This window comes from Siphateles boraxobius, unplaced genomic scaffold, assembly GCF_051911475.1.
Source record: "Siphateles boraxobius isolate OS27281-9 unplaced genomic scaffold, OSU_SipBor_1 100, whole genome shotgun sequence".
NCBI lineage: Eukaryota > Metazoa > Chordata > Actinopteri > Cypriniformes > Leuciscidae > Siphateles > Siphateles boraxobius.
The window spans coordinates 759,493-783,798 of NW_027508701.1; the positions used below are offsets into that span (position 1 = coordinate 759,493).

The 24,306-nt window shown below is 40.6% G+C and overlaps 1 non-coding gene across 1 annotated transcript; it reads right to left on the reverse strand.

The window, feature by feature from the left end:
- Nucleotides 1-5,679: 5,679 nt before the first annotated feature.
- Nucleotides 5,680-5,751, reverse strand: trnal-caa (transfer RNA leucine (anticodon CAA)). The gene has a single exon. It is a non-coding gene; the product is annotated as a tRNA-Leu (tRNA).
- Nucleotides 5,752-24,306: the final 18,555 nt, after the last annotated feature.

Sequence of the window (24,306 nt, forward strand, 5' to 3'; positions counted from 1 at the left end):
TCATCTTTAGCCACCACCATGTCTAACGACCTTCAAGAGTTAAAACTATGTTATAGACATATTAGTTCAAAATCAACACTATGATTTTCCTTGCCCATAAGGCAACCGACATCAAAAAGTTTTATTACTGTCTCCACAACAACTAATGGGAATCACTTCATGGCCCCGACTGAACCCCGAAAGCCCATTCCAGTTAGCTCTTTATCTATAACCTCCATCAGGGTGTTGTCCCCCCTGGCATATTTTCAGATGCTTGTCACAATGAAAAACAAGCCATACAACTAATGCGGTTTCTGGGGAGTGGTATAGAGGAGCTTTGTTTCTGGGGCAGACTGCAGTAACTCGTCACCGCTTCATCTCCCCTTAACGGTATAAGGACGCTGCTGGCCTCACAGCTCCTGCTTAACTCTGATACCTGTCTCACATAACACACCTCCATTCAGGAGATGCCCAGTGACTTTACGTGACCCCCCTGCCTTAGGTTGCCCCCTGTCTGGCCAAAGAAGGTCTTACCCGTCATAGAGATGGTCACTCGTGCCCACTGGTAATGTTTCCCATCACAGAATCTTTGACCGTTTTCTTCAACAAAATCTGTTGTTCTCTGGAGCTCAGGAAAGACACAATCAAGAGTCACCAGGGCCATTTGGACTGCCTAATAGTTGTAACACAGGGAGACAGGTTAATAACAACAGTATTTAATCACTTAAATCCATTAACCATCTTAAAAGCAGCAACCTAGCTACTCAGTGGATTTACATCACAACCGTACATTCAGTGTACATTTCCGTCGGCCCCGCCCCCGTTTCATGGTGGGGACTAAGATCAGACAAAGAAGTTACTGGTCCTAAAATAACCTAATCAAAGATGTCACTACAAATAGCTTATCACTTATGACACCGACTCAGGTAACAGCTTTTAGCTGACATTGAATGAGAGAGAGACATTGAATGAGAGAGGGACTGGTACACTGCACTCTCATGAACGTCTAACTTTATCTACCATCTTTTAACTCTATCCCAGCTTAAGACATTTTTGCCAGATATTACATACGGTTTCAAATAAACATATTATTTATATTTGTCTTTTGCCCACACATCAGGAAATTTAGGCATTACAAATGTCCACTCAGATTGAGTCTGTTGCACTGGCAGTTTCAGCCACAGCACACATCAGATTCAGATAAGCAAACTGTTTCATTACAGCCAATAACAACCTTATCTTTTGAAAGCAAAACATCAGCTTCTAGTTCTTTCATGGTCAACTTTTCAAGCTGTTTGTTTAATCAGCATTTAGCAACTGTTAATCCAGTACTGCTTCTGCTTATTTGTTCTTACATAAAAATAATTATTCTAGTTCTCAATAACGTTTCACATTTCTCAATCTCAATTTTAATTGTCAAGTTCTCAACCATAGTTTAATATTTGACTTTAGTTTTCTCTTGGAGTTTATCAATCTCCAATTAGGATTCACACTATAAGTTTGACGAGGCAAGCACTCTCTGCTTGTGATACTTTTGCAGTTATTGTAAATCATCTGTGAGATTAGTCTCTCTATATCATCTAAAACCTTTTTAAAATGTTTAATTACAACACAATCATCCTTTTGGTTACTTTGATATATTTTGCAACTCACATCTGTTGGAGTCATTAATTTTACATCAACCTGTATTCATCAATTCACTTATAAAAATTACTATTATAGAAATTACTATTATAGATATTTTCTTCAAAAGGATTCACTTTAAGACTTCAATCTTTTGACCTTTTTATCTCTTATTCCTCAGACGAAAAATGTCACTGTCGTCATTTAAACACTGATCTACTTTCAAACCAATATCATTACCAAAAATGTGTTGTCATTTTATCACATTTTAAACACCTTCTCGGTGGGCATTTACAGTTACGTATTAAATGGTCCTGATGACCACAATTAAAACACTCTCGGCTCCAACTTACTGCACACCCTTGAATCAGTGTGTGTCCCATTCAGGAATGCAAACAGAGCCACTGATTAAGCAGTTCTCTGTATTCTTTTACCGTCCACCAGTGGCTGATTTAATCATAATAGCCCAATCATAATCTTCATCATTATTATTGGCAGAACATTAATTTTCATAAGCTGCAAAATATTCTAAGTTGTTTTCCCAAAGTGTCTGTTTAACTTTAGTCACACTTGTCCAAGGAAATGATCTTCGACCCATAATTTAATATACTTGCTTTTTGTAATCATCATAAGCAATACAAGGCTAAACATTTTAATTTTCAGTTTCTTTGTTTGTTTGTAGCCAGTCAAGTTGTTGTTTAAATTTCCAAACAGAAGCAAAACTTATCAAGACAACCATTTACTTAATAATTTCTGCAAATTTCTCTGAAGTGAGGGCTTCAGAGCACAGCTGCTTACAGCGTTCGCTCTTTTCTGTCTCACTATTAGTTTCAGACTGTTCAGGTTACTGATCAAGTTACTCAGTTTGTCTGCCATATCTGAATAACAGTTCAAACTCACCTGAAGTCATTGCAGAAATGGAGGCAGCGATCTTAGAACAACACAGCTTGGCTTCTCCGTGATGAAACTGCAGAGTATACTCCAAAATCACAGTTACATATACTGGTCCATGCCAATTTGGGTCACAACTTTTTTTTTATTTATTTTTTTATTTTATTTTTTCTCGGGATCGTTCCTGATGCATCCCTGGCAAACAACCCTATTTTTGTTAGTATCCCTAACTGCCTGATTCACTAAATTCGGGGATCCCCTATCTGAGATGGAAGAGATTGAGCAGGTTTACGGTGCCACTGGACCTCCCGTCCAGGGACGTACTCTGCTGGGGTGGTGCTACACCATTAATGCCCAGCGGGGTCCCCACAGAGCACGCTTCGCTTGCGCTGTCTGCTGCCGTTACCCTTAACGACGCTCTCAGCGACTTCTTATCCTCTCAGCAGTAGGCCTACAACTTACTCCTTCACTCGCCTCATCGGAGTGAAGGCTACTTACTCCTTCACTCGCCTCATCGGAGTGAAGGCTCTCCCGCTCTCCTTCAAAATCTCTTCCAGTCAGACAGCCCTAACAATTAATAAAAGCTTACTACCTTGTGTGTTGATTTGCCAGAGATGTCACCACGGAATGATTGCCCGCATCCTCCACCAAACTGTTAGGGGTTTACAGTTAAAGACCCAGAACCAGATATGAAGAATGAAGACCCAGAGTCAGAATTATAAAAAATTAAAGAAAATATTTACTGAAGATAGTTTGCAGTTTCATCAGCAGAAGTCAGCTTCAATACTCGCACAGGAGTTCGTAGGCCGCCCCGCTTACAGTTACAAAGATCACAGCAGTTATACCATTTCCAAGGTCTAAGCTACGTCATTGCTTACAGGTTGAATGATTCTCATTGGCTAAGAAACATTAAGAGCCTAAACAATTTAACACATGTGAAGAGATAGGGGTGCCTATCGCCATTAGTCAAGATAGTTGTCGTCCACTCATTAGATTTAGGTCTGTGGTGGCCTCGCAGGTTAGAGAAGGGCGCCGGGGTGTCTGGTCCGAACGTCCAGAACCTACATAGAATGTCATACGCACACACACACACACATAACAGACACTAGCAAATAACAGCTCCCATCAAGGCTGAAGAGAGTCGGAGCTGGTATACAGTTAAGTATACCAAAACATAATGCTAAAACATTCACTCATTCGGGAGAAAAACAGATCACTGGCATTTACTCCGAAGGAAGGAAATATACTGGAAAGAATACATTTTAATACAACAATTAAAGTTCGATATAGTAACGCTCAATATAGCTTGACCATATGTCCAGCGAAGAATCATATGTGTCCACGCTGCCTTTAGGACCCTCTACTGATAACAGAGAAAGAGACAAATGGCCTTGTGGGTTACGTGGCCTTCGTGTCCTGCGTGTACTGCGTGCAATCTCAAAGTAAGATTGGAATGCACCTAAAAGAAACTGGTTACTTACATGCATTTAAGACAATATAATTTCACAAGCACAAAGAATATAAAAATTATTATGTGATAATGAATATATTTGATTATTGATTTTTATAAAGGAAGTATATAAGCATTCAAAAGGTTATGATTATAGATGTATTTGAAGAGGCAAGGGATTTTGACCAACCCTTCAGCACACAGCTGAGGGAACTGTTCTCCAAGTAGGAACAGAACTTTTACATAAGTAAAGCAGTCTATGGTTTCGATCCATCAACCTCTTTAGTGACAACAGCAGTATTGGCATTTAAACAAGGCCAGCACAAAAGGTAATCTGGATGAACGACTACTTCGAACAGGCCACTGGGACGTGATTCGCTTGCCCTACTAATTGTCCATCTCATTCAAGTGGCTTAGTCAATGAGGCGTTTGAACAGGGCATACACACACAAATAGACAGATTTTCTGAACGATCAAGCAGGAAGTGGAAGTTGCTCTTTATTTGGGATAAAACAAGTACATAAGTGAAGAAGCCTTTAGCAGAGGATGGTTTCAATCCATCAACCTCTGGGTTATGGGCCCAGCACGTTTCCGCTGCGCCACTCTGCTCACCATCGAAGAACTCCCATTCACAAGTGTTTTCAAAAGGACTTGTGTTTAGGCACACATAAAGTGCACCTAAAGTGCACATGAAGTGACACATGAATTGAGAAATGAAATGCCTCTGTCATACACAAAATCAGGAGAAAAATACAAAAGGTTTTAGCACATAGACGTGATAGCTTTTCTTCGGGTAGGAACAGAGTATGTTTATAAATATTCAGTCTTAGCAGAGGACGGTTTCGATCCATCGACCTCTGGGTTATGGGCCCAGCACACTTCCGCTGCGCCACTCTTCTCCCCACAACTGATTCGACACACCCTACTTTTTTCAAAATTACTTGCGTCTAGGCTCGCTTGAAGTGCTCTTCTATCATCAATTAAAATAGGTTAAAAAGCAGAGGGTTTTAACACACAGCTAAGGGAACTGTTCTCCAAGTAGGAACAGAACATTTACAAAAATAAAGCAGTCTATGGTTTAGCTCCATCAACCTCTGGGTTATGGGTCCAGCATACTTCCGCTTCTCCAATCTGCTGTAAACCACCCCAGATGGGACTCGAACCCACAATCCCTGGCTTAGGAGGCCAGTGCCATATCCATTAGTTCATGTGCCCCCATTACTTTGGCTTCAGTGACAACAGCAGTATTGGCATTTAAACAAGGCCAGCACACAAGGTAATCCGGATGAATGACTACTTCTAACAGGCCACTGGGACATGATTCGCTTGCCCTACTAATTGTCCATCTCATTCAGGTGGCGTAGTCAATGAGGCGTTTAAACAGGGCATACACACACAAACAGACAGATTTTCTGAACGATCAAGCAGGATGTGGAAGTTGCTCTTTATTTGGGATAAAACAAGTACATAAGTGAAGAAGCCTTTAGCAGAGGATGGTTTCGATCCATCGACCTCTGGGTTATGGGCCTAGCAGGCTTCCGCTGCGCCACTCTGCTCACCATAGAAGAACTAACATTCACAAGTGTTTTCAAAAGGACTTGTGTTTAGGCACACATGAGGTGCACCTAAAGTGCACATGAAGTGACACATGAATTGAGAAATGAAGTGCCTCTGTCATAAACGAGATCAGGAGAAAAATACAAAAGGCTTCAGCACATAGACGTGATAGCTTTTCTTAGCAGAGGATGGTTTCGATCCATCGACCTCTGGGTTTTGGGCCCAGCACGCTTCCGCTGCGCCACTCTGCTCCCGACAATTGATGTGACACACCCTACTTTTTTAAAAATGACTTGCGTCTAGGCTCGCTTGAAGTGCTCTTCTATCATCAATTAAAACAGGTTAAAAAAGCAGAGGGTTTTAGCACACAGCTGGGGGAACTGTTCTCCAAGTAGGAACAGAACATTTACATAAGTAAAGCAGTCTATGGTTTAGATCCATCAACCTCTGGGTTATGGGTCCAGCACACTTCTGCTTCTCCAATCTGCTGTAAAACATCCCAGATGGGACTCCAAACCACAATCACTGGCTTAGGAGGCCAGTGCCTTAGTGCCTTATCCATTAGGCCACTGGGGCTGTGAAATACCTGTTCTCATGTGCCCCCATTACTTTGGCTTTAGTGGCAACAGAAGTATTGGCATTTAAACAAGGCCAGCACACAAGGTAGTCCGGATGAACGACTACTTCGAACAGGCCACTGGGACATGATTCGCTTGCCATACTAATTGTCCATCTCATTCAGGTGGCTTAGTCAATGAGGCGTTTGAACAGGGCATTCACACACAAACAGACAGATTTTCTGAACGATCAAGAAGGATGTGGAAGTTGCTCTTTATTTGGGATAAAACAAGTACATAAGTGAAGAAGCCTTTAACAGAGGATGGTTTCGATGCATCGACCTCTGGGTTATGGGCCCAGCACCCTTCCGCTGCGCCACTCTGCTCACTATAGAAGAACTCTGTAGGATTACAAATTTTACAACAGATGGTGCCTGTGACCCGGATGGAGAAACTGAAACTCAACAAAGAATGAACTTTTGAAACTTCAAAGCTCAAAGATCTCAACAAAGATCTGACTTTCCAGTTCCAGACTGAATCTTTTGAATCCAGAAAGATCTCAACAAAGCTGCCTGAGTTCGCGAACTGAATCTCAACAAAGATCTCAACAAAGCTAACTGAGTTCCAGAACCAAGCTCAACAAAAATCTCTGACTGAGTTTTCCAGACGGAATTTTTCCATACAACAAAAATTTGGTGAGTTTCACTCCATTCACGGCTGTTCTGTCGGACAACATCTCCAAGACGTTACACACCATATGACTAGTAAGTCAAAGTCCAAATCACAGTCTTTGCTGTCCCAACTTAATTGATATAAGTAGTGTAGAACATTATATAGAAACTGTGTCTATTCCTCGCTTAGTGAGGCCAAACAATAAATCTAGTGTAGGATCTAGCAAAAATCTTATTGTAATTAAACCAGAAAATCTAAATATCAGTGAACAAAAACAATTTCTAAAGCTAGGTCTTCTAAACATTAGATCGCTCACACCTAAGGCGGTTATTGTAAATGAAATGGTCACAGATAATAGTTTCGATGTACTTTGCCTTACTGAAACCTGGCTTAAACCAAATGATTATTTCGGTCTAAATGAGTCCACTCCACCAGGATACTGTTATAAGCATGAGCCCCGTCTGATCGGTCGTGGCGGCGGTGTTGCAACAATCTATAGAGATATTCTTAATGTTACTCAGAAAACAGGTCACAGGTTTAATTCGTTTGAAGTACTTGTGCTAAATGTTACGCTCTTAGATGCAAGAAACAAATCCATATTATCTCTAGCTTTGGCTACCCTATATAGACCTCCAGGGCCCTATGCTGACTTCCTAAAAGAGTTTGCATACTTTCTCTCAGATCTATTGGTCAATGTCGATAAAGCAATAATTGTTGGAGACTTTAACATACACGTAGATAATACAAATGATGCGTTAGGGACTGCGTTTACAGATTTATTAAACTCCTTTGCGGTCACGCAAAACGTCAGTGGTCCCACTCATCGTCTAAATCATACACTAGATTTAATTATATCATATGGAACCAATCCAACTGATATAAATATTGTACCGCAAAGTGATGATCTCACTGATCATTACATGGTAACTTGTATAATACGTACTGCTGAAATTTGTCATGTTGCGCCACGTTATAGACCAGGCAGAACAAATCCTTCCAACCACTATAGATAGATTCTCAAATAGCTTACCTGATCTATCTCAGCTGCGCAGTGCACCCAAACAAACAGATGAACTAGAGGAAATGACTAGCAGTTTGAGCACCATGTTCTCTAGTACACTAGATATTGTTGCACCAATTAGATTAAAAAAGGTTAGAGAGAAAACTAAAGCACCATGGTACAACAGTGCTTCGCATGCAATCAAGAGAGAAACTCGTAACTTAGAGCGTAAATGGAAACAAACTAATTTAGAGGTGTTTAGAATCGCGTGGAAAGACAGTATGTCACGTTATAAAAAGGCTCTAAAAGCAGCCAGGGCTGAGCATCTCCGCAAACTAATAGAAAATAACCAAAATAATCCAAGGTTTTTATTCAACACCGTGGCTAGACTAACAAATAAACAAACATCACCAGAGCAAAATATTCCATTACAATATAGTAGTAATGATTTTATGAATTACTTCAATGAGAAAATAGAAAGCATCCGAAACACAATTGTAAATATACAATCCTCTATGATGTTTTATGATTCAGCCTCAATTATGGCCCCTCTAGAACAACTACAGCGCTTTACAACTATAGGACAGGAAGAGTTAAATAAACTTATCATTGCATCTAAAACAACAACATGTTTATTAGATCCAATACCCACTAAACTACTGAAAGAAGTGTTACCTGTAGTCGAAGAGCCTCTTCTTAATATTATTAACTCGTCTTTATTTTTAGGTCATGTTCCAAAATTATTCAAGCTGGCAGTAATAAAACCTCTCATTAAGAAACCGCAATTAGATCCAAATAACTTAGCAAATTACAGACCCATCTCAAATCTTCCATTTATGTCTAAAATACTAGAAAAAGTTGTGTCCGCTCAATTGTGCTCTTTCTTACAAGAAAATGATATCTATGAAAAATTCCAGTCGGGATTCAGACCGCATCATAGCACAGAAACTGCGCTAGTTAAAATTACAAATGATTTACTTTTAGCTTCTGACCAAGGCTGTATCTCAATACTAGTTCTACTCGATCTTAGCGCTGCGTTCGACACTATCGATCATAAAATACTCTTGGATCGACTACAAAACTACACTGGTGTTCAGGGACAGGCATTAAGCTGGTTTAGATCGTACTTATCAGACCGTTACCATTTTGTCTGTTTAAATGGGGAAAAATCAAAGATAACGTCAGTAGACTATGGAGTGCCGCAAGGATCGGTGTTAGGCCCTCTGCTATTCTCAATATACATGCTGCCACTTGGTAATATTATAAGAAAACATGGAATTAATTTCCACTGTTATGCTGATGACACTCAATTATATATCTCATCACGACCAGATGAAAACACTAACTTATCTAAATTGACAGAGTGTCTAAATTATATAAAATGCTGGATGACGTGTAATTTCCTGCTATTAAATTCAGATAAAACGGAGGTACTACTTATTGGTCCAAAAAACTACCCTCAAAATCCCTTACAATACAACTTTAATTTAGAAGGATGTCCTGTTACTTTATCCACTACAGTAAAAGACCTGGGTGTTATACTAGACCGCAACTTGACTTTCGAAAATCATATTTCATATATTACAAGAACAGCCTTTTTCCACCTTAGAAACATTGCTAAGCTACGTAACATGCTATCTGTTTCTGATGCAGAAAAGTTAGTTCATGCATTCATGACCTCGAGACTAGATTACTGTAATGCTTTATTAGCTGGCTGTCCTGCATCCTCAATAAACAAGCTACAGTTAGTGCAAAATGCAGCTGCTAGAGTTCTTACTAGATCAAGAAAATATGATCATATAACACCTATTTTATCATCTCTACACTGGTTACCTATTAAGTTACGTATCAATTACAAAGTATTCCTACTGACCTATAAAGCCCTAAATGGTTTAGCTCCTGTGTATTTAACAGACCTTCTATCGCCATACAATCCATCGCGCTCTTTAAGATCACTAAATTCGAGGCTTCTGGTCATTCCTAGGATATCTAAGTCCACTAAAGGAGGGAGGGCGTTCTCGCATTTAGCTCCTAAACTCTGGAATAGCCTTCCTGATATTGTACGAGACTCAGACTCGCTGTCCCAGTTTAAAACTAGATTAAAGATGCATCTCTTTAACCAAGCATTCACTTAATGCTTAACCTTTGATACTACTGCTGAATCAGTTCGAATGCATTAACATTATGAACATCAGCTATGCTAATTATTTCCCATCTGCCTTTCTGCTGTTATCTCGGGACGCTAGTCCCGAGGTAAATAGCGTTCGTCAGCTCCAGTTTGTATCCAGCCTCTCATGGAGACTTCAGATGCCCCAACGCCTGTGAAGAGACGACTCGACGCCTGTGAAGAGACGACTCAAAGCCGGCGATATGTTATGCCATAAATTAATACATGATTAACTAACTGTATTTTTCTATGTACATTTCCGAAATGCAATTTCTGTAAAGCTGCTTTGAGACAATGTGTATTGTGAAAAGCGCTATACAAATAAATTTGAATTGAATTGAATTGAATTCAAAGAACCGTTGAAAAACCAGTAAAAATTATCCTCTGTGCCATCAGAGAAGAAGTTAACAGACAGGCAGGGAAGATTAACGTACATGTTAATGCTGTTTACCCTCTGCTTTGCCAGGGAAGTGTTTTATCCTCTATAAAATTAGGGAAGATTAGCATCAAGTGCTAATATATTGTACCCTCTGTTTTCAGGCAGGGAATGTTAACATTACGTGTTAATATTGGTGAACCTCTGTTCAAACAGGGATGTGTTTATCCTCTAAAAGTTAGGAAGGTGAAAGATCCTTTGCATTTCCTTTTAGAGAAGATTAGTGTAACGTGCTAATATTTTGTGTGTTACCCTTTGCTCTGGGCAAGGAAGGTTAACTGTGTTATCGAGTGTAGCCTCTTTTGATCAGAGAAGATTTAGTGTTTTTGTTTGTTTTATCCTCTATAAAATTAGGGAAGATTAGCATCAAGTGCTAATATATTGTACCCTCTTTTTTCAGGCAGGGAAGATTAACGTACATGTTAATATTGTTTTATCCTCTGCTTTACCAGGGAAGTGGCAAATGTTTTTTTCAGGCAGGGAAGATTTTAGCATAAATTGCTAGTAATTTGTGTATCCTTTGCTTTAGGCAGAGAAGGTTAGCATTAACAACAGTAATCTGTGTTAACGAGTGTACCCTTCAGTGGATCAGAGAACTTTTAGTATTTGTTTGTGTGGTAACAAAGAAATCCACAAAATGATTAAGAAAAGTGCTAGACTAATCTCCAACACTAAAAAAGGTGGTCTTGCTAATCCTTTGTGGTCAGATAGCGAATTTAAAACACTGTTAGGAGAACAGAAGGATCTAATAGTCACAAAAAAAGTTAGACAAGAACTAACACAGAAATATGAGATTCATCCAGATAAGATTTGGTCTATTGAAGAATGCAAGAATGTGTTAGGTGCATGTATCAGAAAGAAAAACATGAAAGGCATAATCTGTTGCCATAGAGAATATAGCTTATCCATTGCACAAGAACAAGCTAGGTGTATTGATAAGTTAAATGAACAAAACAAACAATTGCAGACTCAAGTGTCCTGTTACAAGACAAATGTGAGCCATAACAAGGCCTCAACCAAATGTGACTCAGAAGGCCAACAGTCAGATGAAACTTATCCTGACTTACAAGCATTCTTTGAAACAGATGTAGACATCCCATCAGTTACTGATAAGCCTGTAGATTCAGTACAGGTATGTGTCGCAAGAAGATCTCAGGGAATTGAGAGAACTGAAAGTGTTCCTCCCAACTCTTCTGTTGTCCAAAACCAAACTGTTGCCAAAGCACTCGGACCTAGAGACATAGAAAGACTATCCCAAAGCTTACCTTCAGTACGCACTGATGTTTCTGAATTTAGAAGGGCATTGATCAGTAAAATGCGTCTTTACGACATGTCGTTGGCAGAAGTCACACAGCTGATGTCACAAATTCTAACGGAATCTGAATTCAACAGTTTTGAGTCTGCTGTTACTTCTGAACTACAACATGCCAGAAAAGATGAATTGAGAGAGGGAGTTCTGAAAGCGTTGAAGAACATTGTTGGACCTAAAATTGACTGGTCGAAGATCACTAGTTGTTTACAGAAGAAGGGTGAAACTGTTAGTGAGTACACTCAAAGATTTTGCCAGTCAGCAGCAGCATACAGTGGTATAGCTGACACTTCAGAGAAGGTGCTAGAAGATAATGGTCCCCTAGTTCGCACATGGTTTGTTGGTCTGTTGTCAGAACATAGAAAAGCATTGCCTTTCTTAGACTTAACATGGTCCACTAGAACCATACAAAACAACTTAGACAGTTTGGCTGCATGGGAAAGAGACTCTGATGTCAAGGAAAGAGTAAAAATTGCAACAGCATCCTTTAAGGTCAACACAGAGAATCAACAGAAACGCAAATGTCCTAAGAGAGAGGGCAGTAGTTGTTATTATTGTGGAAAACATAGACATTGGGGAAAAGAGTGTAGGAAAAACAAAAAGAACTTTAAACAAGTTAACAATGTTACTCAGCTCCTACTCAGTCTGCTTGCTACTCTGAAACAGCCCCTCCCCTCATCATTAAACTGGGGCAGCTGGTTGACGTGTTAACCATTTGGGCTGTGAGTGCTTAATTTCCCCACTAACTTGCAACAGAGATAAAAGACTTCTGTTTTTGTTTAATAGAACAAAAGGAAAGTGACTATCTCACCCTTCCTTTGGGGAACACTGGTAAAGTAAACTCACAGCCTTAAATGTTATTTTACAGCACAGGTCTTTCATCATTAATAGTGTTAGATCAGACTGTAAATGTAAAAAAGCCCTCATGCAGTGTCCACAATAATGCCAAATATTGTCTTACAGCGTCCACCTGTCACAAACCCATCCTCATGTATGATGTCTGCAATGACTGAATTTTTGTTAGAGGATGAAGGAGAAATGACACATGATTGTGTTACGGTTACATATACACCTATGAGTGAAGTAAAAGAAACTCTCACAGAGAATTCAGAATTCAGCTCAAGTAATTGAAGGTAACAGACGAGCAGGTTATGCAGTAACGTCCACCACGGAAGTGTTAGCTTCAGGACGTCTTCCAGATCATTTTTCAGCTCAAGCTGCAGAACTAGTAGCCCTAATAAGAGCATGCACGCTAGCTTCAGGATCAGTTGCTAATATCTACACAGATTCCAGATATGCTTTTGGGGTAATTCATGATTTTGGTGTCATTTGGCAAACCAGGCAGTTTCTAACTTCTGCTGGATCCCCCATTAAGCATACTGAATTAGTGAAAGATCTAATGTTTTCCATGAAACTTCCAAAGAAATTAGCAGTGATCAAAGTGAAAGCACATCTCACAACTAATACTACGGCAGCTAAAGGTAATGCTCTTGCTGATATGGCAGCTAAACAGGCTTGTTTCTATGCAACTGTACAAGTGTGTTCAGGTAGTGCAGCACAGAAGAAAATGATGCCTCCTGAATCAATAATTGATCTGTACAAAGACATTTCCTCCATTAGAACCAAAGTGACATGGGCCACATCAAGTGATGTTGATTACAGCAGCTGCAGTATTGTGTCAGGGAAGGAAAACCTGGACTCATGTGTCACACTGTAAGGTTGTTCCTGCTCCAACAGGGATAGGATAGGACACGAACCAGTGGGGAGCCGAGGGAAGAACCGATTGCAACAGGCGTCGGTGGCCAACCCTTCGGTGAAGAATCCCTCATAGGCCTTCCCATCCATTAATCCATCCTCACCTCACTGCGTTCTTTAGGTGTCAAAGGAATTAAGAAATAGGTAAAGATGGAACGACAATAGCAGACCCAGAAAAAGTTTACAACCCTAGTGTTTGAACAAATACTGCTCTACTGCTTAGCAGCCTCTGAAAAGTTTACATCCCTTGTGTTTGAACAAATACTGCTCTCCTGTCTTTTGTTTTCTTTCTTACTCTGTGCAGATACCACTGATGACTTCCCGAGACCCATACGCACTGACCTCGTCATCTGCGTATGAAGCCACAAGAAAACCTCAAGAAACAACTTGACCCACTTCTGAGCCAACTATCACAAAAGGATAAAGAAAAGAAAAAGAAAAAAAATACACAACGAAGAGACTCACATACGAAACCTTCAGTCATCCATCAACATGATCAAGATTGTCGTACCAGTAACATCACAGACACTCTCGCTTCGCACAAGATTGGATTCAACACAAGGAGGAGCCGCACCATCATCGGACCTGAGTGCTGCACCAGGTTAATGGATCCAACAGAGAACTTGAACAAAATCCAACAAGACATTCTTGATCTTTCAGCAAAATTACACCAGATGACTGAAGATAATTCGTCATGGTTCGGAAACTTGTTAGGTAAACTGTGGATATGAATAAAGGAAATAGCAATTCTGCTGTTATTTCTTCTACTAGCGTACTATCTATGCGTCCACAGTATCAAGTGTTTCATTCAACAAATGACTCAAGCCCCTCACAACGAAATGACAGTTCCAAACAGAAAAGACTATTACCCTTAAGAACTTCACGGACCCTAAATTTGCATGTTTGTTTCTGTGTCAGCATGCAATTGCAGAAACAGCAACACAGAAGCCTGTGCCTGTAACAATCACAAGTTACAAGAATTTAACTTTTAAGTGTCTAAATTTGTATTTTGTGAGAGTTATTTAGAACTCTCAAAGGGGGAAATGTAGGATTACAAATTTATTTAAATGTTTAATTTAGATTTCCAATACAATAGTATTTTATATTGAGAAAGTTTAGAAATGATGAGACCAGGAAATCTCTGCAAACGGTAGGGGTTCCCAGCGGGATATTCCTGACTGTCCCATCTCAGTACGAGAAGGCTAGGCTTTTCCTGTTCTCGTTGTTTACCGGGTGAAGAGTCATGCTGAGCAAGTTTGAACACCTGTTATTTTATTACTGAGACCATTTGTCTCATCTCAGTACGAGAAGTCTATGCCTTTCCTGTTCTCATGTCTCAGCTCATTTACATGCTTTGTTCATCACAATGTAATCCCTCCCCCTTGAAATGTATATATGAACTCAATGTATACTGCCTTAGTTAGACTAGACTTCACTTGACTTGGGTACGTAGCAGACTACAGCAAATAAAGAATCCTGCTTAAATAAGTCTCCTGGTTTTCGCTTCTGAGTTTTCTACACTGAAGAAGGAAGAAGTTTACATCAACTCCCATTCACAATTGTTTTCAAAAGGACTTGCTTTTAGGCACACATGAAGTGCACCTAAAGTGCACATGAAGTGACACATGAATTGAGAAATGAAGTGCCTCTGTCATAAACGAGATCAGGAGAAAAATACAAAAGGTTTTAGCACATAGACGTGATAGCTTTTCTTCGGGTAGGAACAGAGTATGTTTAGTAGTAAATTAGTCTTAGCAGAGGATGGTTTCGATCCATCGATCTCTGGGTTATGGGCCCAGCACTCTTCCACTGCCCCACTCTGCTCACTATAGAAGAGCTCCCATTCACAGGGGTTTTCAAAAGGACTTGCTTTTAGGCACACATAAAGTGCACATGAAGTGACGCATGAATTGACAAATTAAGTTCCTCTGTCATAAATGAGATCAGGAGAAAAATACAAAAGGTTTCAGCACACAGACATGATAGCTTTTCTTCAAGTAGGAACAGAGTATGTTTATAAGTAAAGCAATCTTAGCAGAGGATGGTTTCGATCCATCAACCTCTGGGTTATTGGCCCAGCACACTTCCGCTGCGCCACTCTGCTTCCGACAACTGATTTGACACACCCTACTTTATTTCAAAATTACTTGCGTGTAGGCTCTCTTGTAGTACTCTTCTATCATCAATTAAAACAGGTTAAAAAGCAGAGGGTTTTAGCACACAGCTGAGGGTACTGTTCTCCAAGTAGGAACAGAACATTTACTTAAGTAAAGCAGTCTATGTTTTCAATCCATCAACCTCTGGGTTATTGGTCCAGCACACTTCCACTTCTCCAATCCACTGTAAACCACCCCAGATGGGACTCGAACCCACAATCCCTGGCTTAGGAGGCCAGTGCCTTAGGCCACTGGGGCTGTGATAGATCTGTGCTCATGTGCCCCCATTACTTTGGCTTTAGTGACAACAGCAGCATTGGCATTTGAACAAGACCCGCACACAAAGTAATCCTGATGAACGACTACTTCGAACAGGCCACTGGGACATGATTCACTTGCTCTACTAATTGTCCATCTCATTCAGGTGGCTTAGTCAATGAGGCGTTTGAACAGGGCATACACACACAAACACACAGATTTTCTGAACGATCAAGCAGGATGTGGAAGTTGCTCTTTATTTGGGATAAAACAAGTACATAGGTGAAGAAGCCTTAGCAGAGGATGGTTTCGGTCCATCGACCTCTGGGTTATGGGCCCAGCACGCTTCCGCTGCGCCACTCTGCTCAATATAGAAGAGCTCCCATTCACAGGGGTTTTCAAAAGGACTTGCTTTAAGGCACACATGAAGTGCACCTAAAGTGCACATGAAGTGACACATGAATTGAGAAATGAAGTGCCTCTGTCATAAACGAGATCAGGAGAAAAATACAAAAGGTTTTAGCACATAGACGTGATAGCTTTTCTTCGGGTAGGAACAGAGTATGTTTATAAATAAATCAGTCTTAGTAGAGGATGGTTTCGATCCATCGACCTCTGGGTTATGGGCCCAGCACGCTTCCGCTGTGCCACTCTGCTCCCGACAACTGATTTGACACACCCTACTTTTTTCAAAATTACTTGCATCTAGGCTCGCTTGAAGTGCTCTTCTATCATCAATTAAAACAGGTTAAAAAAGCAGAGGGTTTCAGCACACAGCTGAGGGAACTGTTCTCCAAGTAGGAACAGAACATTTACATAAGTAAAGCAGTCTATGGTAAAGATCCATCAACCTCTGGGTTATGGGTCCAGCACACTTCTGCTTCTCAAATCTGCTGTAAACCACCCCAGATGGGACTCGAACCCACAAACCCTGGATTAGGAGGCCAGTGCCTTATCCATTAGACCACTGGGGCTGAGAAAGAACTGTTCTCATGTGCCCCCATTACTTTGGCTTTAGTGACAACAGAAGTATTGGCATTTAAACAAGGCCAGCCCACAAGGTAATCCGGATGAACGACTACTTCGAACAGGCCACTGGGACATGATTCGCTTGCCCTACTAATTGTCCATCTCATTCAGGTGGCTTAGTCAATGAGGCGTTTGAACAGGGCATACACACACAAACAGACAGATTTTCTGAACGATCAAGAAGGATGTGGAAGTTGCTCTTTATTTGGGATAAAACAAGTACATAAGTGAAGAAGCCTTTAGAAGAGGATGGTTTCGATCCATCAACCTCTGGGTTATGGGTCCAGCACACTTCTGCATCTCCAATCTGCTGTAAACCACCCCAGATGGGACTCAAACCCACAAACCCTGGATTAGGAGGCAAGTGCCTTATCCATTAGGCCACTGGGGCTGTGAAAGAACTGTTCTCATGTGCCCAGTCGCGGATCTAGAAAATTTGACATGGGGGGGCAAAGGGGTGGCAGGAGGTCTTGGCAGGGTGGCAGGGGCAGACGGTGGGAATCCCTATATGTGAATTGCTTTACAGTTTTTTTCGATTGCTAAACGACATTTAGCTCAACTGGAGCTATATGTGCAAAACTCTAACTACAGTCTGCACTTCCAACAGTCACCTGAGCTAAACAGTTCACATCACCTGCAAAACTCATTCCAAGCAACACAACTCTTAACACATGGCTCAAAACAGGCTCAGTGAGCCAAACAATATGCACAACCCTCACTGAGATAACAAACACTGTCACTCAGAACACACTGAGAGTAAAAACACTAGCATCAAACACCAATACAGAAAATACAAACTTTTCATCTTTACAGTTTGAACAATTTCAGTGACTTCATACAAAGTCATATTTTCTTCAAAGAAAAGAGTGACATTCTTTCACATGATTTATTTACATTTTTAGAACATAACAATTCTTTAAGGTAAATGAAAATTACCAGGTTGCTTCAATAGTCTGTAGTACTGTAATTTACGGAATTACAGTAATGAGAAAAAAGGTAGAAACTAAAAGTACATACTGTAATTCTAACAAATAATTGAGGGGCTAATCCTGCCTCTCTCTAGCATCAGGCCACAGGTTTTCGTCAACATCACATCTAATGTTCTCTCTTGCCATGCACCTGGGGAAGAACCTTCTGGAGTGCCTTATCCATCCCTGGCAGGCCTCTGGACTCGTGGCCTCACATCCGGCACAAATGGCTTCCAAAAGAGACATTTGGTCATGTGGGTGGTGATCAAACACTTTCCACCTCCAGGCAGAGAAAAACTCCTCTATTGGGTTGAGGAAGGGTGAATATGCAGGCAGGTACAAAATCATAAATCTGCGATGTGCTGCAAACCAATCGGTGACAGCTGCAGAGTGGTGAAAAGCAACGTTATCGCAAACTATGACAAAACTTGGGGGTTTCTTACTGGCTCCCCTTGTTCTGCTGGCACTAGCTGAGCATAGAGCTCTTCTAGGAAAGCTATAAGCCTTTCTGTGTTGTATGAGCCAATGAGTGGTGTGTTGAGAAGCAAACCATCATTGGCCATTGCAGCACACATGGTGATATTTCCCCCCCTTTGGCCTGGAACCTCCACAGTGGCCCTTTGACCTATAACATTCCTTCCTCTGCGCCGTGTTTTGGCAAGGTTAAATCCAGCTTCATCGATAAATACAAATGAATGTGGTGTTTCCAGTGCTTCCACCTCCATTACTCTCTGAAAAACAGTAAGTGCACAGTTTACGTAACTGTAGTAATGCTAGTGGTTTTTTTTACTGTAAATATTTTTACAGCAATAGCTGTGTATGTAACCTCAGACGTCTTACCTGAACATATTGGTATCTTTGCTCGTTTACCCGTTCACTGTTTCTCTCGAACGGTACAGTGTATAACTGTTTCATTTTAACTTGGTGTTTCTGTAGGACTAGACCAATAGTTGTTGTGCTGACAGAATTAACATTTCAAATATATCATTATCAGCCAGCACTCTATCTTGAATCTCCCGCAGTTTTATTGCATTGTTGACAACAACCATGTCAACAATAGCATTTTCCTGCGCATCTGAAAATATTTTTGCTCTTCCTCCTGTTGGGGGCAGCCTTTGGGTCCTGTTGTAAAAATATATCTGTATTATGTATATATCTGTGTAAATATTCTATAATTGCAATACAAAATAATTTCCTGTAATGTTTTTATTAATTGTAAGGATGTAACTCTCACCTGTTTGTACGATGGAAAATTCGCATTACAGATGCCACTGTGGATCTTTGCAGATTGGGTTGCACCCTCAACCCTGCCTCTCTCAATGAGAGACCATGGTTCACGACATGGTCTATAAGTGTAGCCCTTATTTCATCTGAAATAACAGCTCTTTGTCTTCTTTGTCTCCCTCCACGAACCCGCCCTCTCCCTGCCACCCTTCTCCCTCCACGAACCCGTCTTCCTTGTTCCATTTCAAAAATTAGTCTTTCTGAGCTCTACCTATATATATATATATATATATATATATATATATATATATGTGTGTGTTCACTAACAAGTCTAAAACAAGACACCTGCTTAGCCTTTCAGCTGAAATTGCAATCAGCAGTGTTTGAAAGGCACAAGGCTGAAATCTATTCTGTTTTGAATGTGTGGTTCACAGTTTTGACAGCAGTGTGTTAGCATTTGAACAAAGTGCTGTAAATCCACAGTGTTGTGCAGGTTGTGGTTAAAGTCATGGGATAAGTGTGTAGAGTTTTGAAAACTGTGTTCAAGCAATGAAAAACGAGCTAGAGTTTGGTCCACATGAACTGCTGCTGTGCAGACTGTAGTTAGAGTTTTGCACATGTAGCTCCAGTTGTGCTCAATGTCGTTTAGCGATCGAAAAAAACTGTAACAAAACAAACACAAAAACAAAGTATCATTGTTTAATCATGCCCTTACACACTACAAAGGTTTTTAATTCACAACAGGAATAAGCTCAGTGCAGTGTTCAAACAAAACAAAACCGTGCATCTTTTAAAAAGTAAAATTATAACAAGCAAAATGAAAATATAAAAAAAACAAAGTACTATAATTGTGTCCAAGGACTTTTAGCCTTAATGGTTAGGCTCCAGCTACTTTCTTCAACTACACTTGCCTGCAAAAGTCAATATGTGAAAACCTCTGGTTATCCTTGTATTAGGCGTGGAACGGTACACAGAAGTCACGGTTCGGTTCATACCTCGGTTCAGACATCACGGTTCGGTACGATTTCGGTACAATGGAGTGAAAAGCAAAACAAAAATACAGAAGGCATTTTTATAAATGTCTTAAGCCTTGTATTTTTTAAATAAGTTTTATTAATAAAGGCATAGAACCAGTTTATTTGTAGTGCACTGACAATAGTTTTATATAATTTAATTAGTTTATTAATTAAATTAATAAAAAGACAAAGACTTTGCGATATATTTGATATGTTTGAATGAATTTAAAATTAATTTGCCATATTTCAGATCAATATATTTGTTTTTCTTAATTTTATTTAACCCTAACTTTATTCTCATCTAAATTATAAATAATTGATTTCCGTATAAAATAATACTATACTGTTAAAAACCACATTTGATTTTCTTTTTTTAATCAATGTAGAATGTGTAATTTAAAAGTACAACTGTCTGTCTGTCTGTCTGTCTCTCTGTGTGTGTGTGTGTGTGTGTGTGTGTGTGTGTGTGTGTGTGTGTGTGTGTGTGTGTGTGTGTGTGTGTGTGTGTGTGTGTGTGTGTGTGTGTGTGTGTGTGTGTGTGTGTGTGTGTTTGTGTGTGTGTGTGTGTGTGTGATTTTGGTTGGATGATGGTTGTAGGTTACAGTTTGACAAGAGAGTGGGACAAAAGCACAATTTTGTGTTTTATTGCGAATGTACACAAATATATGTAAACACTTTGCAGTTTGAATTATATGTTTACGGAGTATGTTTTTGTTTCCACTGTTCGATCGCGCCCTCTCTCTCTCTCTCTCTCTCTCTCTCTCTCTCTCTCTCTCTCTCTCACACACACACACATACACACACACAGTTCGATCGCGCCCGCGCCTCTCCCTCTCTCGCGCGCGTACACACACAGTTCAGCATTGCAATATTGACATCGCAGTCTGTTCAATATGCTGCGTTCAGACCAAACGCGAATTGAGCGAATTTTATCGCTATTTAGAGTTTTATTTATTTTTATACCGTGTATTCTACGTGTAAATTCGTGCACCGAACCGTGACGCCCGTACCGATTCGGTTCAATACGAATACATGTACCGTTCCACCCCTACCTTGTATTACATTACACTGTAGGTCCATGTATCTAACAATAGCCTATATAACAAATATAAATCAGAAAGATTTATCACATGCACACACACCAGTTATGTTTAGACTAGGCTACTTAATATAATATAATCCTAATTGTATTTGATATTTGCCCAGTTGTAACCAGGTTTCATTGCTGTAAGGAATTGGATTTGCTAAACGTTAGCTAATCAAATGATCGATCTCCTAACTGGCACTGTATTGTGTGTTGTAACGTAACGGCGACCATCAGTAAACGTTATTGATACAAACAATTTATAATTTTTAGTAAGCTGTTCTTGTCTTTACAAAAATCACAAATAGGCTAATCAAAGGGAAGAGTGCTCTTACAAATCACGAGGGAGCGATTTGACCGCTGATTTTGGCTAATGTAATAGACTCGCTGTTTTTGCTGATGCTGGATTGTCTTTAGCATACACTGCATTCATTAAAAATGTAACTAAGTTAAACGTGTGTTTAACTACACCTGGGGAAACTCACTTCACCTTCAGAGGCTCTGGGGCAGCTCAGTCTCTCCAGTCGGGTTGCAGGGCCACCGCACCGCAGCAGACTCGCTGTGTGTGTGTGTGTGTGTGTGTTTGTGTGTGAGCCAGACTGAGTGAAAGCCGCTCTGCACGTTTGAATCAGGGACGTACTAAGTATTTGAGGGGGAGGGGGGAGGGGCTTTAATAAAAATTAAATTGTTCAATTTTGGTAAATGTATCGTTTAGTTCACTGTTTTGAGAAGCTTACGAGTTGTTTTTACAAGTACATTATTTGGATCATCAAAGTTAGGGGGGCAGCTGGGGGGGCAAGGCTCTAGAGTGGGGGGGCACCTGCCCCCCCTTGCCCCCCTGTAGATCCGCCCATGCATGTGCCCCCATTACTTTGGCTTTAGTGACAACAGAAGTATTGGCATTTAAACAAGGCCAGCACACAAGGTAATCCGGATGAACGACTACTTCGAACAGGCCACTGGGACATGATTCGCTTGCCCTACTAATTGTCCATCTCATTCAGGTGGCTTAGTGAATGAGGCGTTTGAACAGGGCATACACACACAAACAGACAGATTTTCTGAACGATCAAGAAGGATGTTGAAGTTGCTCTTTATTTGGGATAAAACAAGTACATAGGTGAAGAAGCCTTTAGCAGAGGATGGATTCGATCCATCGACCTCTGGGTTATGGGCCCAGCACGCTTCCACTGCGCCACTCTGCTCACTATAGAAGAGCGCCCATTCACATGGGTTTTCAAAAAGGACTTGCTTTTAGGCACACATGAAGTGCACCTAAAGTGCACATGAAGTGACACATGAATTGAGAAATGAAGTGCCTCTGTCATAAATGAGATCAGGAGAAAAATACAAAATGTTTTAGCACACAGACATGATAGCTTTTCTTCAAGTAGGAACAGAGTATGTTTATTAGTAAAGCAGTCTTAGCAGAGGATGGTTTCGATCCATCAACCTCTGGGTTATGGGCCCAGCACACTTTGTGCCCCCATTACTTTGGCTTTAGTGACAACAGCAATATTGGCATTTAAACAAGGCCAGCACACAAGGTAATCCGGATGAACGACTACTTCGAACAGGCCACTGAGACATGATTCGCTTGCCCTACTAATTGTCCATCTCATTCCGGTGGCTTAGTCAATGAGGCGTTAGAACAGGGCATACACACACAAACAGACAGATTTTCTGAACGATCAAGAAGGATGTGGAAGTTGCTCTTTATTTGGGATAAAACAAGTACATAAGTGAAGAATCCTTTAGCAGAGAATGGTTTCGATCCATCGACCTCTGGGTTATGGGCCCAGCACGCTTCCGCTGCGCCACTCTGCTCACTATAGAAGAACTCCCATTCACAAGTGTTTTCAAAAGGACTTGCTTTTAGGCACACATGAAGTGCACCTAAAGTGCACATGAAGTGACACATGAATTGAGAAATGAAGTGCCTCTGTCATAAACGAGATCAGGAGAAAAATACAAAATGTTTTAGCACATAGACGTGACAGCTTTTCTTCGGGTAGGAATACAGTATGTTTATAAGTAAATCAGTCTTAGCAGAGGATGGTTTCGATCCATCGGCCTCTGGGTTATGGGCCCAGCACGCTTCCACTGCGACACTCTGCTCACTATTGAAGAGCTCCCATCCACAGGGGTTTCAAAAGGACTTGCTTTTAGGCACACATGAAGTGCACATGAAGTGACGCATGAATTGACAAATTAAGTTCCTCTGTCATAAATGAGATCGGGAGAAAAATACAAAAGGTTTTAGCACATAGATGTGATAGCTTTTCTTCAAGTAGGAACAGAGTATGTTTACTAGTAAAACAGTCTTAGCAGAGGATGGTTTCGATCCATCGACCTCTGGGTTATGGGCCCAGCACGCTTCCGCTGCGCCACTCTGCTCCCGACAACTGATTTGACACACACTACTTTTTTCAAAATGACTTGCGTGTAGGCTCGCTTGAAGTGCTCTTCTATCATCAATTAAAACAGGTTAAAAAATCAGAGGGTTTTAGCACACAGCTGAGGGAACTGTTCTCCAAGTAGTAACAGAACGTTTACATAAGTAAAGCAGTCTATGGTTTCGCTCCATCAACCTCTTTAGTGACAACAGCAGTATTGGCATTTAAACAAGGCCAACACACAAGGTAATCCTGATGAACGACTACTTCGAACAGGCCACTGGGACATGATTCGCTTGCCCTACTAATTGTCCATCTCATTCAGGTTGCTTAGTCAATGAGGCGTTTCAACAGGGCATACACACACAAACACACAGATTTTCTGAACGATCAAGCAGGATGTGGAAGTTGCTCTTTATTTGGGATAAAACAAGTACATAAGTGAAGAAGCCTTAGCAGAGGATGGTTTCGATCCATCGACCTCTGGGTTATGGGCCCAGCACGCTTTCGCTGCACTACTCTGCTAACCATTGAAGAACTCCCATTCACAGGGGTTTTCAAATGGACTTGCTTTTAGTTATTTTTTAGTTTAGTTTTAGTTAGTTCGTTTTTGTTAAGTTAACAATCCATTAAAAATCTTGTCAACCTTGTGGAGCCCCATATTATGTGCCCCTCGAAAAAGGGTTTTTACTCAAGATCAATAAGTGTTCCTCGTCTTCCATCTCTTACCAGGAGGCATACCCTCACTCCCTGTGAGCATAGGTGTCACGACAGCTTGA